The sequence below is a fragment of the Onychostoma macrolepis genome, chromosome 01 (genome assembly GCF_012432095.1).
Source record: "Onychostoma macrolepis isolate SWU-2019 chromosome 01, ASM1243209v1, whole genome shotgun sequence".
Lineage (NCBI taxonomy): Eukaryota > Metazoa > Chordata > Actinopteri > Cypriniformes > Cyprinidae > Onychostoma > Onychostoma macrolepis.
Window position 1 is genome coordinate 10959807 of NC_081155.1, and position 14010 is coordinate 10973816.

At 40.6% G+C, this 14010-nt stretch overlaps 1 protein-coding gene across 1 annotated transcript in view; it reads right to left on the minus strand.

Annotated features, from left to right (window-relative positions):
• Window positions 1–6919: 6919 nt before the first annotated feature.
• Window positions 6920–14010, minus strand: part of LOC131541334 (protrudin-like) — a 34092-nt gene continuing 27001 nt past the window's right edge. Inside the window, exon 5 of the mRNA XM_058777035.1 lies at window positions 6920–6953. The gene's annotated coding sequence lies outside the window, so the exon portion shown is untranslated. The remainder of the gene's footprint in view (window positions 6954–14010) is intronic.

Genomic DNA, 14010 nt, shown 5'->3' on the forward strand with positions numbered 1-14010 from the left:
GATATTATTGTGTTCTCCTTCCTGCCCCTCTAATTATTCCTTTCATTTCTGCTTCACTTAGTGTTATGTTTATATCTATGTTGGTGTATTTTAGTTTTTTCTTGGCCATTTGATCAGCGTCCTCATTCCAGAATGATATACTTAATCTATGTTGGTGAATTCTGAACATGCTTTGTAGAATATATAAGATGTCTTGTCTAGATGTAGACTTACCACTAATTGTCACAGACCAGTCAGGCCCTTCACTCCACCAATCACAACGTTCCACATCTCCGGAGTTCTAATCACACACACCTGCACCTGATCACTTCCTCATCAGCACCCACTACAAAAGCTCATCACACACACACTTCACTGTCTGATCTTGTCATTGCTATGTGGATGCAGACATTGCTACATCCTGATATGGAAAAGGCTATATCCTTTCAAGATTCAAAGAATACTTACCTTGTTTAACTTACCTCCTGTGTTCCTCCTCCTTGTGTCATCCTCTCTCTCTGTAGAACTCCCAGTACGAAGTGTGTGTGCCATTCCCTGGATTCAGCCTGTCTTGTCTTCCTGTATTCCTGGAGAATGAAAAGAGTTCTCACTGTTGTATCATCACTACTAGGATTGCTGCTCACAAGATTTCTACTCACCTCTCAAGAACACTATATTCACCTGTGTGCTTATCCTGTGTTAAAATAAACACCTCATACTCGCCCATCACCATTGTGTCCGAGTCCGTCCATAACAGAAGATCGGACCTACACCGTCACTACAGGATGAGCACGCTGGACCCCTTTCAAGAGCTGGTGGATACTCTCAAGAAGTGGCTATCGCAACCGCACCACACCAACGGCACCACCAGCTCCACAATCACCTTCAAACACCACTACGAGCACTCCTTCACCGATCGTTTTTGCCAGTCCTGTGGCCAGACCAGCGCCCTTCTCTGGTTCGGCGGAGGAATGCGATGGCTTCATTCTCCAAAGTACCTTGAACATAAACCTTCATCCACATGTTTTCACCACAGATCAAGCAAAAATTGCATACATCGTTACCTCGCTCACCGGTCCTGCTCTGAAATGGGCAGAAACCATTCTGAACCAAGCGGACCCGCTACCCACAGCTTCAACAACTTCATTCACCACTTCAAAGAAGTGTCTAGCGTATCACCTGGGGATTCCACTGTTGGTGAACAACTGTATCAACTCCGTCAAGGTACCAACACCATTCATCAATACGCCTTACAATTCGAACCCTGGCAGCCGCCAGTGGTTGGAATGAACCTTCACTCATCACAGCCTTCCGACAAGGATTAAACCCTCACCTCCGCCTCCACCTCAGTGCCTACGATGATAACTACGGTCTTGAAAAGTTTATTCAACTCGCTATTCGTTGTTCTAATCGCATCCAGTCTTGTTCTCCGGATCCTACCATCGCCATCGTTACCCCTCCTCCTCGCCGACCAGAGAAGGAAGACCCTCCAGAACCTATGCAAACTAACGTTACCCGTTTAGCACTAACAGAACGACAACGACGTATTTCTCAAAGATTGTGCCTCTACTGCGGAGATGATAGACACCGAGTGTTGGAGTGCCCCTTACGACCACAACGAGTTTTGGTGAGTTCTGTCCTCACTCCACTGCCCAAGCTTAAACCCCTCTCCACTCGTGCTTTGCTTACTGCCTGCTCTAATGTGGTTACAGTCACCGTCCTCCTCGACTCTGGTTCCGCGGGGAACTTCATCTCGGGAAAGCTCATCCAACACCTCCGCATCCCCACTTTCGACACCCTGAAAAGTTACGAGGCACAATCCATAACGGGCCAATCCCTCACTAAGAAGACTATCCATCTATGCACCGAACCAGTTCAACTACAGATCGGTCAACTACACAGGGAAGATCTTCAATTGCTGGTTCTGGAGGGTTCGACAGTGGACATCATTTTGGGTCGACCGTGGCTGGTGCAGCACAATCCACATCTGTCTTGGAGGACAGGGGAGGTCCTAAAGTGGGGTGAGAAATGTTTCCCTCGCTCTTTTCCCAACTTACCTCAACCAAAGCAACACAAGAGACCTCAAATCACTATTGGCACCACATCCATAGAAAGTCCTCAAGAAAAACTATCTGTCGACATCCCTTCATGCTATTCCCACTTTAGTGACATCTTCTGTCCGAAGAGGGCTGCCCAGCTACCCCCACATCGGCCATGGGACTGTGCGATCGATCTCCTTCCGGGCGAGCCAGTACCACAAGGGAAAATTTATCCACTTTCACCACCTGAACAAAAGGCCATGGAGTATATTTAGGAGGCATTACACCAAGGATATATCGTACCATCTACCTCCCCTACTGCTTCCAGCTTTTTCTTCGTGGCTAAGAAGGACGGCGGCCTACGCCCCTGTATTGATTATCGTAAACTCAACGAAATCACAGTCAAGTTCCGGTATCCCCTTCCCCTTGTTCCAGCAGCCCTTGAACAACTGCGCGGCGCCACCATCTTCACCAAACTGGACCTCCGCAGCGCCTACAACCTCATTCGCATACGAAAGGGAGACGAGTGGAAGACTGCCTTCATCACCCCTACCGGCCACTATGAATACCGGGTAATGCCGTATGGGCTTGTCAACGCCCCTTCCGTCTTCCAGGGGTTTATGCATGAGGTGCTCCGGGAGTTCCTTAATCGTTTCGTTATAGTATACATAGATAACATCCTCATCTACTCCCGGAGCTTGGCCGACCATCGCCACCACGTTGCGGAGGTCCTCCACAAACTCCGTCAGTTTCACCTATATCTCAAAGCCGAAAAATGCACCTTCCACCAACCCTCAGTACACTTCCTCGGTTACATCGTAGATCATCGTGGCGTCCGCATGGACAAGGGGAAGGTGGAAGCAGTCACATCCTGGCCAGTCCCCACCAACATTAAAGAACTCCAAAGATTCCTTGGATTTTCAAACTTCTATCGTCGATTCATTCCCAACTATAGTACCACCACCAGTCCACTCACCGATCTACTTAAAGGAAAAACCAAGACCCTCACCTGAAAGCCCAGAAGGCTTTTGAAGACCTCAAACAAGCATTCACCAACGCACCACTCCTTACTCACCCAGATCCCGAAGCACCGTTCATTGTGGAAGTGGACGCATCCACCACAGGCGTAGGAGCCGTCCTCTCCCAGCAGCAGGGGAAGCCTCCCAAACTCCATCCATGCGCCTACTTCTCCAAGAAACTCAGCCCGGCGGAACGGAATTATGATATCGGGAATCGGGAGTTATTGGCGGTCAAGCTAGCCCTTGAGGAGTGGAGGCACTGGTTGGAGGGGGCAAAGCACCCCTTCCTTGTTCTTACTGACCACAAAAACCTGCAGTACATCCGAGAAGCCAAACGACTCAATCCCAGACAGGCCAGATGGGCATTATTCTTTACTCGTTTCCAATTCACGATCTCCTACCGACCCGGAACCAAGAATGTTAAGGCTGACGCCCTATCCAGGATCCATACTCCCGAAGATGTTGATCTGGAACCCGAAAATATCCTCCCAACAACCATCATCACCAGTCCTATACAGTGGACCTCTCCACTAGTCGCCTCCTCCACACCTCCCGCCAATCCGCCGGGCTGTCCACCAAACCACCAGTACGTACCTAGGACCCAACGGACTCCATTAATCCACTCCACCTACGCATCACTTGGTACTGGCCACCCAGGGGCCAACGCAACTCTCTCGCTGCTACGAGACCGCTTCTGGTGGCCCAACATGGCCAGGGACGTCAGAAGGTTTGTGCAAGGCTGCCCGGACTGTGCCATCTCCAAGAGCTCCCGTCATCTCCCAGCAGGCAAACTCCATCCATTACCCATACCTCAACGTCCGTGGTCACACCTAGGAGTTGATTTCATCACCGACCTACCACCATCCAATGGAAATACATGCATACTAGTTGTCATAGACCGTTTCTCCAAGTCCTGTCGTCTCATTCCCCTCACCGGTCTCCCGACAGCTCTCACAACAGCTGAACTCCTGTTCAATCATGTATTTCGATATTTTGGCATCCCCGAAGACATAGTATCCGATAGAGGTCCCCAATTCATCTCCCGAGTCTGGAAAGCCTTCTCCCTCCTAGGTGTGACCATCCGGTTATCATCCACAGTCCAATGGGCAGACCGAGCGCAAAATCCAGGAGCTAGGACGATTCCTGAGAACCTTCTGCCATAGCCGCCAGAACTCCTGGAACCAGTTCATAGGCTGGGCCGAGTACGCCCAAAACTCTTTACGACAACAATCCACTGGACTTACCCCATTCCAGTGCGTACTCGGTTTCCAGCCTCCCCTGTTTCCCTGGTCAGGTGAACCCTCCAATGTCCCTTCCATCGATCACTGGTTTCGGGAGAGCGAGAGAGTCTGGGACGCAGCACACCATCAACTCCAACAGGCAGTGCGCAGACAAAGAGTGACAGCTGACGCCCGCAGATCAGAGAACCCAAACTACCAACCAGGGGAAAAGGTCTGGCTGTCAACCAGGGACATCCGTCTGCGCCTGCCCTGTAAGAAACTTAGTCCCAGATTCGTTGGCCCCTTCACCATATTGGAACGTATCAACCCTGTCACATACAAACTCGAATTACCACATCACTACAGAATTCACCCCACGTTCCATGTCTCACTACTAAAACCCTTCTCTCCACCTCTCACCACAGGGCCTGACTTGGATGAAGAAGCCCCTCTCCCACAAATCCTAGACGAAGGTGCGGTGTATCAAGTTAAGGAGATCCTGGAATCCTGGCGTCGTGGTGGTAGACTGGAATACCTCGTGGACTGGGAGGGCTACGGCCCTGAGGAACGCTCTTGGGTAGCCAGAGATGACATCTTAGACCAAACTCTACTCCATGGGCAGGGGCAGACCACCACGACGCCGAGGTTGGCCCTCAGGAGCGGGCCGTGGAGAGGGGGGTACTGTCACAGACCAGTCAGGCCCTTCACGCCACCAATCACAACGTTCCACATCTCCGGAGTTCTAATCACACACACCTGCACCTGATCACTTCCTCATCAGCACCCACTACAAAAGCTCATCACACACACACTTCACTGTCCGATCTCGTCATTGCTACGTGGACGCAGACATCGCTACATCCTGATACGGAAAAGGCTATATCCTTCCAAGATTCAAAGAATACTTACCTTGTTTAACTTACCTCCTGTGTTCCTCCTCCTTGTGTCATCCTCTCTCTCTGTAGAACTCCCAGTACGAAGTGTGTGCCATTCCCTGGATTCAGCCTGTCTCGTATTCCTGGAGAATTAAGAGTTCTCACTGTCGTATCATCACTACTAGGATTGCTGCTCACAAGATTTCTACTCACCTCTCAAGAACACTATATTCACCTGTGTGCTTATCCTGTGTTAAAATAAACACCTCATACTCACCCATCACCATTGTGTCCGAGTCCGTCCATAACACTAATAAACCTGTTACAACAGAGTATGATCTGAGCAAGTGTCTGTTCTCAGTGACTGAACTTCCTCCATCCAATGAAGAGTCATCAGTCATCGCTGAGTAAACTGATAAACGGTTACTTGTTTACTTGTAAAGAGGAATGCACACTGAAGCTGCTGTATGTCCTGAATCAGGGTCTTTTGATCCATCTGCAAATATTTACATTTCCTGACTATAATTTTGATCCATGTATATTTGTATTCTCTCATTCTTAGGCAGTATAGCGTGTTTAGCACCACACCGCAATTGCAGAACGTAACCCCTTTTATTAAAATTTCTCTGCATCTTCTCATTTAATCAGAAATATTGAAATCACTGTAAAAACACTTTAACAAAGGTTTGTGCCAACACCTCTGCTTTTTCAGTATCCATTGTTATTGGCTTTTCTTCACTTATTAATATTGCTGTTATATTTTTGTATTTGTATGTCACCAACTTCTATTTTCCTCCAATATTATACACAGAATTTTCTCCAGGAATCTCTTTCACATGCTCGTATAACTTTCATTACAACTGCTTGTGCTCTCTTATAATCGATCAGATCATCAAAAGAGAAACACCTTCTGACCTTCAGACAGCATCACTGCATTTGTCTGTCCTCCATGGTACTGCTTTCTTTCCTTTAATTCCTTTCTTTTTACCAACAACTAATTTTGCCTGTATCATATAATATTTAAACTAATTGTTTAAATATTGTCACTCTTTTCATTGTTTTTCATTGCTCTGAAACACTTGCTTGGTTTTTCACCTGCTCTTTTTCTAGCAAAAAATTAAATAAAAAAATACTCATCACAAAATGAAAGCTAGAAGTGAAAGTCTGATTGTTTCAGGGGCTTTGTCACAAGTCTATTGTTTTGTTCTGTGTTATGCTAAATTTTCATGCTTAAAACAATGATTTGGTATTCCTCTTGTACAATTGTCCTCTTTTGTGTAAAGAAATTAATTTCCTAATGATTCTCTCCCAAGTGGTTTCCATTAAGAATGATTCAATGAGATAAATAACTTTTAATTGTCAAGAAATTACTTCTTTTTAAATGTTTTGCTTCAACATAGTTAGCAATTGATTTAAAAATGCCTTTAATTTGATTTTTTTTTATTTAGTTTTATTTACAAAAACTGACAACACAGTTACTGCAGTTTCTCGGGGAATAAAAAGTGAAACAACATTATATGAGTTTAAATGGAAAAGCATGATGAACAGGATGAAGATCGGAAACCAAACCCTTTTCTGGGTTCACTGAACTGCAGTTTCCTATAAAAGTACAGAGAAAACACTGTTATATATGAAGATAATATAATTTGTCTGTGTGTCGATACTCACACGGAGGAGACGGCGTGGCTCTCCCAGTACAACACTTTATACACAGACTCCGCACACACACACCCCTGGGTCAGCAGCTCATCTATTCATTTCAGCCTGTAACACACACAAGCCTTCATCTTCATCTTCATCAGTGCTCAAACTCTCTCAAACCTCACCGTCCCGTCACTCACATGCCCTTGACCTCCAGCATGGCCTCCTGTTTGCTCATGTGGACCGTCTGCAGGTCTCACCGCTGCACCGCATAGTGTTTCTTCTTCTGTATATGCTCACGCCATCTACTCTCGTCTCACCTTCACTCAGAGTGAGAAAGAGGATGTTGAGCAGAACGCAGCTCAGCAGGGAGCACAGCGGCATCCTCCACCTGAAAACACAAAGAGCTGAACACTGGAGACACGCAGCAGCATCAGTAACTCAGAGACACGTTTAGAGATAAAACAGAGCCTCCTCGTGAGAGTCACATGACACCGTCTCCTGAAGCACAGGCAGAAGCTCTCAGTGCAGTCAGTGATTATTACGGGACGTCTCTCACCCGAGCAGGGAGCGCAGCACCTCCAGCGAGTCTGTGACCGGCTCCAGGAAGATCGCTTGAAGCAGATCACCATGTTCAGCAGGTCAAAGGTCAGCGCTCTGGGGCTGCCCAGATCAGAGCTGCTGTCTATGGAGGACGCGTCTTTAGTGGACAGCTGGGTCAGTTCGGCCCGGTCACCGCTCGCCTGTGTGGGGTCCTGAGGAGAGGAGGCTGTGCACTGCATGCTGGGAAATCAGAGATCATGACTGAGGATTCAAAGACTATCCCTGTATCCCAATGTGCATACTATCCACACTATCTGCCCTAAATAGTATTGAAAATGACTAATATCACATAGGATTTAGGATGGATAGTTTGAACATTGGGACGCAGGCTGTGTTTATCTCTATACACACGTGACAGTCAAGAGACTCACATCTGTTAAATCTGATGCCTGACAGTCTGTCTGCCAAGAAATCCTGTTTAAAAGCTTTAATGATTTAATCTGAATCAATAAACAATGTCAAATCCAGCAGATCTGTATAACAAGCATCTTGATATATTAAACACATATGAACAGATGTAAGAGTCAATTCAATGGATGTCAAACATATTTGATAAACATGCATGACTACTATTTTTACAATAAGAATACATTAAATTATTAATTATGAAACGGTAAAAAACGAATATAAATAGAGAAACATTAAACACTGTCATATATACATCAACCAGAAGAAAACACAATAACATACATTTTATACCTTAAAACAGCGTCTTCTGCTGCTACAGAGTCATTAAGAAGTCTTTAATGTGCATTAAGATCAATAAATCTGAGATTAAGCCACTTAATATTATATAAAAGTGCTGTATTATCGCTTATTTTATTTTTATTTTTTTTATTGCAATAATAATAAAGAACACAGTATAAAAGATAACAAACAGAAAAGAACAGTATGTACAAAACGAACAATACCTTTCAATGAAAAAAAATAAATAAATAAAATACTCAAGGATTAATAGATAAAGAAATAAATGTAAAATATAAGTTCTTTAAAATTGACAGAAAAAGAGGGCATACAAATAGAGATACAAATATATTAAGGGAAAATCTTAAATATGGCACAAATTCTAGAAGTTTTTAAAGCTTTCTTATTAACAGACATTGATATTGTATTTAAACACAACTTCAGTTCTTGTTTGAAGATGTTAAAGTGGGGTTTACATTTAGTATATTTACATTTATGGACATAAAACTTTCCAATAAATAACAGAAGGTTTATACAAAAACTTGCATTAAATAGATTCTTATCTTTAACATAAAACCCAAAAAGAATGTGTTTATAGCACAAAGAGAAATCATAAAAAACATTTTGGACAATCAGAGCATTAAGATTATTCCAAAAAGACTGAACAAAAGGACACTCCCAAAACAAATGAGCCACAGTTTCAGAGGAAAGTTCACAGAAAGAACAAGATATATCAATATCACTTTTAAATTTCTGTAAAAACTGCTTGACAGGATAAAACCTGTGAATTATTTTATAAGAAATTTCTTTAACTTTATTTGTTAAAAAACAATTCTGAGGAAGTGACCAAACATATGCCCACTTAATATCATCAAAAAAGTTGTTCCAATAAGAAATGGAGGAAGAAATAGAAGTAACACGGTCCAAGAATAAACACCTAATTTTGTGATTGGATTTCTGTATTATTGCTTATTGTTTTTTATTTTTTTATTATTGAACAATTATTAATGTACAAACAACTTGGCAATGCCAAAACATCTTTACATTACAATATACAGAACAGGTGCATACAAATACAACAGAAATAGAGGGAACAAAGAGAGGGGAAAAAAAATAATAAAATAAAATACATAAAACATAGAAAGAGCTAGGGTTTTTCTTGTAAATCATATTCTGTAATAATAGAAAACAGATGTATTGCATTCTTCCCCTTCATCACCTTAAGGGCTTTTATATACAAAACAAACTCATTATGAAATGCACAAAAGGCTGGTTTTACTTTCAAATATTTAGATTTGTGTATATAAAACTTTCCCAACATAAGAATACTATTGACCAGAAAATCATTTTTGCTATTGTTCATTACAAGTCCATAAATAATATCCTTTAAGGTGAAGCTGTCAAGGTAACGTATCTTTGGGTAAAGCCAGTCATGAATATCAGACCATAAAGCATCCACATACATACAATGAAAAAACAGATGATCCGTGGTTTCAATGTCATCACAAAATACACATTTATTAGAGTCAAAACCAAATCTAAGTCTAAGGTATTCACTGGATGGATATATCCCATTTAAAATTTTAAAATGAATTTCTTTAATTTTAGGAGATAAAGGAACTTTTATGTATTTAGTTCTAAGAGTATGAATGGCCTCTTTTTGGAAATTATATGAAATTGAATTTCTGTAAACTACTATAGGATAAGAAATATTGTTAAACATATTTCTGATACTCTTGTTTGAAAAATGACCTTCTTTGAATTGACAGCCTTCAATTAACAGTGGAGATAAACACAAGGTCATGGGGTTAGAATAAAAGAGAATTTCTTTGATTAGACAAATAATAGAATTAGGGATAGCTTTAATAACAGATTCAAATTTAGCCCGATTGCAACTTAAATATTTAACACAGAAATTATCATAAGACATAATACCATTATTCACCACTAAATGGGACACTGACCAAATACCTTTCTCCATCCAGTCCTGGTCATACAATGATTTGTTTCTAACTGTAATGTATCTATTATTCCATAATGGTGTATTGTGTGGTGTAAAATTATGGTTATATAAAATCTTCCAGTATAACAAGACCTGTTGGTGAAACTGGGATAATTTAACTGGGAGACGTTGAACAGCGAAATCACAACTTAACAGAAACTCTATTCCTCCTAATTTCTTGAATAACTCTCTGGGAATATGAAACCAAAAATTGTTATTGTTTAAAAAAGATTTCAACCAATTAATTTTAAGGGTCCCGTTTATGGAATTAAAATCAATAGCTTGTAAACCTCCATCTTTATATTGTTTTATCATCTCTACTTTTTTAATGTAATGTGTCTTCTTTTTCCAGATGTAACCAAAATTAATCTGATTGATTTTTTTAATAGTTCTATTTGAAATAGAAATTGTGTATGCTGGATAGATTAATCTTGAAATGCTTTCCATCTTAGTCAAAAATATTCGACCTAATAAACTTATATCTCGCAATAACCAAGAATTGAGCTTAATTTGACATGTATCTATTATTTTCGACATTGTATTATCGCTTATGTCCAGCTATCTTCTGCTTCCGCGATGCACAGGCGGATGTGTGGATGTCAGAGCGCGAGGATGATCGAGTGTCAGGAAGAGCAGAGGAGCGCAGATCTCATCGATGAGACAGAAAACACAGAAGTGCCTGACAGCAGAGGATCGTTTCTGTCTGGCGTTTGACAATTTAAACTATTACTAAACTTACTACTGCCATCAGTGCCTGTTGAACTTAAAACGTCTTTTTTATATACTTGATAAAAAATATATTTTTCTGATTGTTTTTGTGGCTTAACGATCATTATTTGACTATGTTTGCTGAGAACTGGAAATAATGCTCTTTTCTGTCATATGATCAATAGTTAATGCATAAGATCTCTGTTAAATTTATTCAAACAGTTTTACAATTGTTAAATCACCCTGTTTGTGGCCAGCTGTATCTCTGACTTAATGAGCCTAATTTACACAGACAGTAATAAAAGTGATTTAAATACACCTGGTGCCTTTGTTTAAGCAGCTTGAACACATCTCGTCTATGATACAGCGACCCGCTCCTCACTAATGTAGTCTCAGTCCAGACCCATGAGTTTTAGCAAAGACCTTGCTGATGAGTTCAGACCATATCACCGAGACACGCACATTACATACAAAATTAATAACACGCTTGTGCTGACACAAATTAAGATGAGTTTTGAACATTAATCATAACAATCATAACCACTTTCATGAGGACAGGAACACAGTAAAGATGTGAGGATGGCAAACTTCATGAACTCAACTTTACATTTATATACAATATAATCATTAGAAACACCATACAGAGAGTTTTGAACATATTACAGCTTGACCTTCAGGTTACGTGTTTTGAGGCCCTGGAGATTTTGCCATTTTAATCCATTATTTAATTTAGTGGCATATAATATAATTTTTCTTTCTCTAAGCAAAAAGATTGTTATGCTGATTGTTAGTTTGACTGTTTGCGCTGGTTGAGGGAAATAATGGTCTTTGTGTCATTTGATCAAGAGTAGGGATGCATCGATCCGATACTCAGGATCGGTATCGGCTCCGATACGGTCATTTTCTGCGGATCGTGATCATCTGTCATCCTCCATTCAGCGTCAAAATGCGTGTCACGTTCGGTTACGACAGCCAAGATGACTAAACTCTCTCCAAGAGCACACAATAACTAAAATTTAAAACTGTTAAAAGAAAAGGCTCAATAAACTACCGCACAGATTTAATAAGCTACGCATCAATATATCTTTCCTTTGTGCTTTGAACTTCTCTACGCGGAGCTGCGCGCTGTGACTCCGTGCTGCTTCAAGCGCGTCATTCTGCGCACGGGATGCGCATAAGCGCTCTCTATTGGAGCTTTTCATATTATAATACTTTTGCGCAATGAAAGATTATTTATTGCGTTTCTTGTTCTGTCCTATCAAGGCTATTAATAGTCTAATGTATAGCACAATAATGGAGGAGGCAGCAACATATGATAGGACTCCTCTATCATATGTTGCTGCCTTCATTACTGTGCTGTACATTTAAAATAAATGTTTTTTTTTAAATTTGTAGTTTATATTTATAAATAAATACATTACTTGTTTTCATTAATGTGTTTTACAACAATACAAAGAGCAAGTGTAACATTTTACCAGGTTTAGTCCTTCACATATTCACTTTTATTTGTTCCCCACTAAATAATATTATTTCACTAAATGTTTAGATTTGATACAATTGTGCACACAGAATAACTTTTGCTGCTAAATTATCCACTAACCTAGTTTATAATAGCCTAGTATTTATGTGATAGATTATGAATGGGCCTGTTTACACCTGGTCATTTCGTGCGTTTTAGCTGATCGGATATCTAGGCTATCTGATTTGTTAAAACGTATTTACACTTGGCTACATAAATGTCTCGTCGCAAAACGGATCTTCAATTCCTGCACTATATTTCAATTTAATGAAGTTCACGTCAACGAAATCAAAAGCGCTGCGTTTTATTAATTGTCAGCTCATTTCGAGATCAAAGACTGCAATAGGAGAGCGCGCGGCATCTGCACTGGAAAGTTTGCCATAGCCTACTACTTTTAATGAAGATGATTGTGTGTTGACCGTCGTTTCTAAATCTAACTTTCAGTTTCATTCGCGGCAGTTTGCGTGTCGGCTTTCTGATACTCAGCTCATCCGCTGTGGTGCTTGTTGCATTAGCGCTGTCATATCTGACTGTAACACGGTCTCACATTTATTATTTTTTACAATGTGGGAGGAGTAAAATTTACATATGTGGTTTCAACAACCAGATGCATTTATTCATGTCCAGTTTCGTCTGGAATGCAGCCCAGACCACCTCCTGAAGTGGTTTGAGCGATCGGATTTATTTTACAAAATGCATGAAGTGACAAGGTGTAAACAACCCCTATATATTTTTTTATATTATTTTTCATTAAAATGAAGTTGTCTAGTAGATTGTGTTTAACACACAAAAGAGTGACACAGAAGTACAGAAATTCTGCACTGATTTAAAAAAAAAAAAAAAAACGCGTATCGGATCGGAATCGAAAAAATGGTATCGTTGCATCCCTAATCAAGAGTTAATGCATTTCATTTCTGGTAAATTGGTATAATTATTTCTACAATATTCTGCTTTTCACAAACCGCTTTCTTTAAAATAATAATGATGTAAGAACTGGAGTTATGTCATAAAATAACTTATTTTTCCTCGTCAGATGAGCAAACTTGACCAAGACATTTGACAGAGACGTTAAAAACCATCTTCATCCAGGATTCACCCACAAACGAAACTCAGCTCAACTTCACTGAAGAAGAGTTTAATAACTCTTACGTACAAAATCTTTACATTCATATAAAGATAGTTTTAAACATATTAGAGCTTAACCCTCAGATTGTGTTTTTAGGCTCTGGAGACATTATTAATGACTACAGTCTCATTACACTGTATTTATAACAAACTGTTACAATAATATCGGTTAGTAACACACTTAGTTTTACATCATATTGGTATATGTACATCTTATTATAAAGCATATAGAATTTTGATTTTATACAGCATAAAATATACTTGTTTTGTGGTATTTAGATGTACTGAAAAGTTGCCTGTGTATCAAGGACAACATATTTCATTCTCAATATTACAAGTCCTCTGCTGTCAGTAACTGGTCTAAAACGGCAATAAAGGTCTGAAATAGCACAACTAGTAAAACATGCACATGCTTATCTAGATTTAACATGGTAACTGATGTAATTATGAATAAATGATTTCCTCATAAGAAATGATATCATCTGCTGGATCATGTCACTCTTCAAAACACAACCGTTCATAATCAATCATAATCACAATCATAATCACAATCACAGTCTTGTTGTGAAGCTGAATTCTTCCTCACTGTTCAGGAT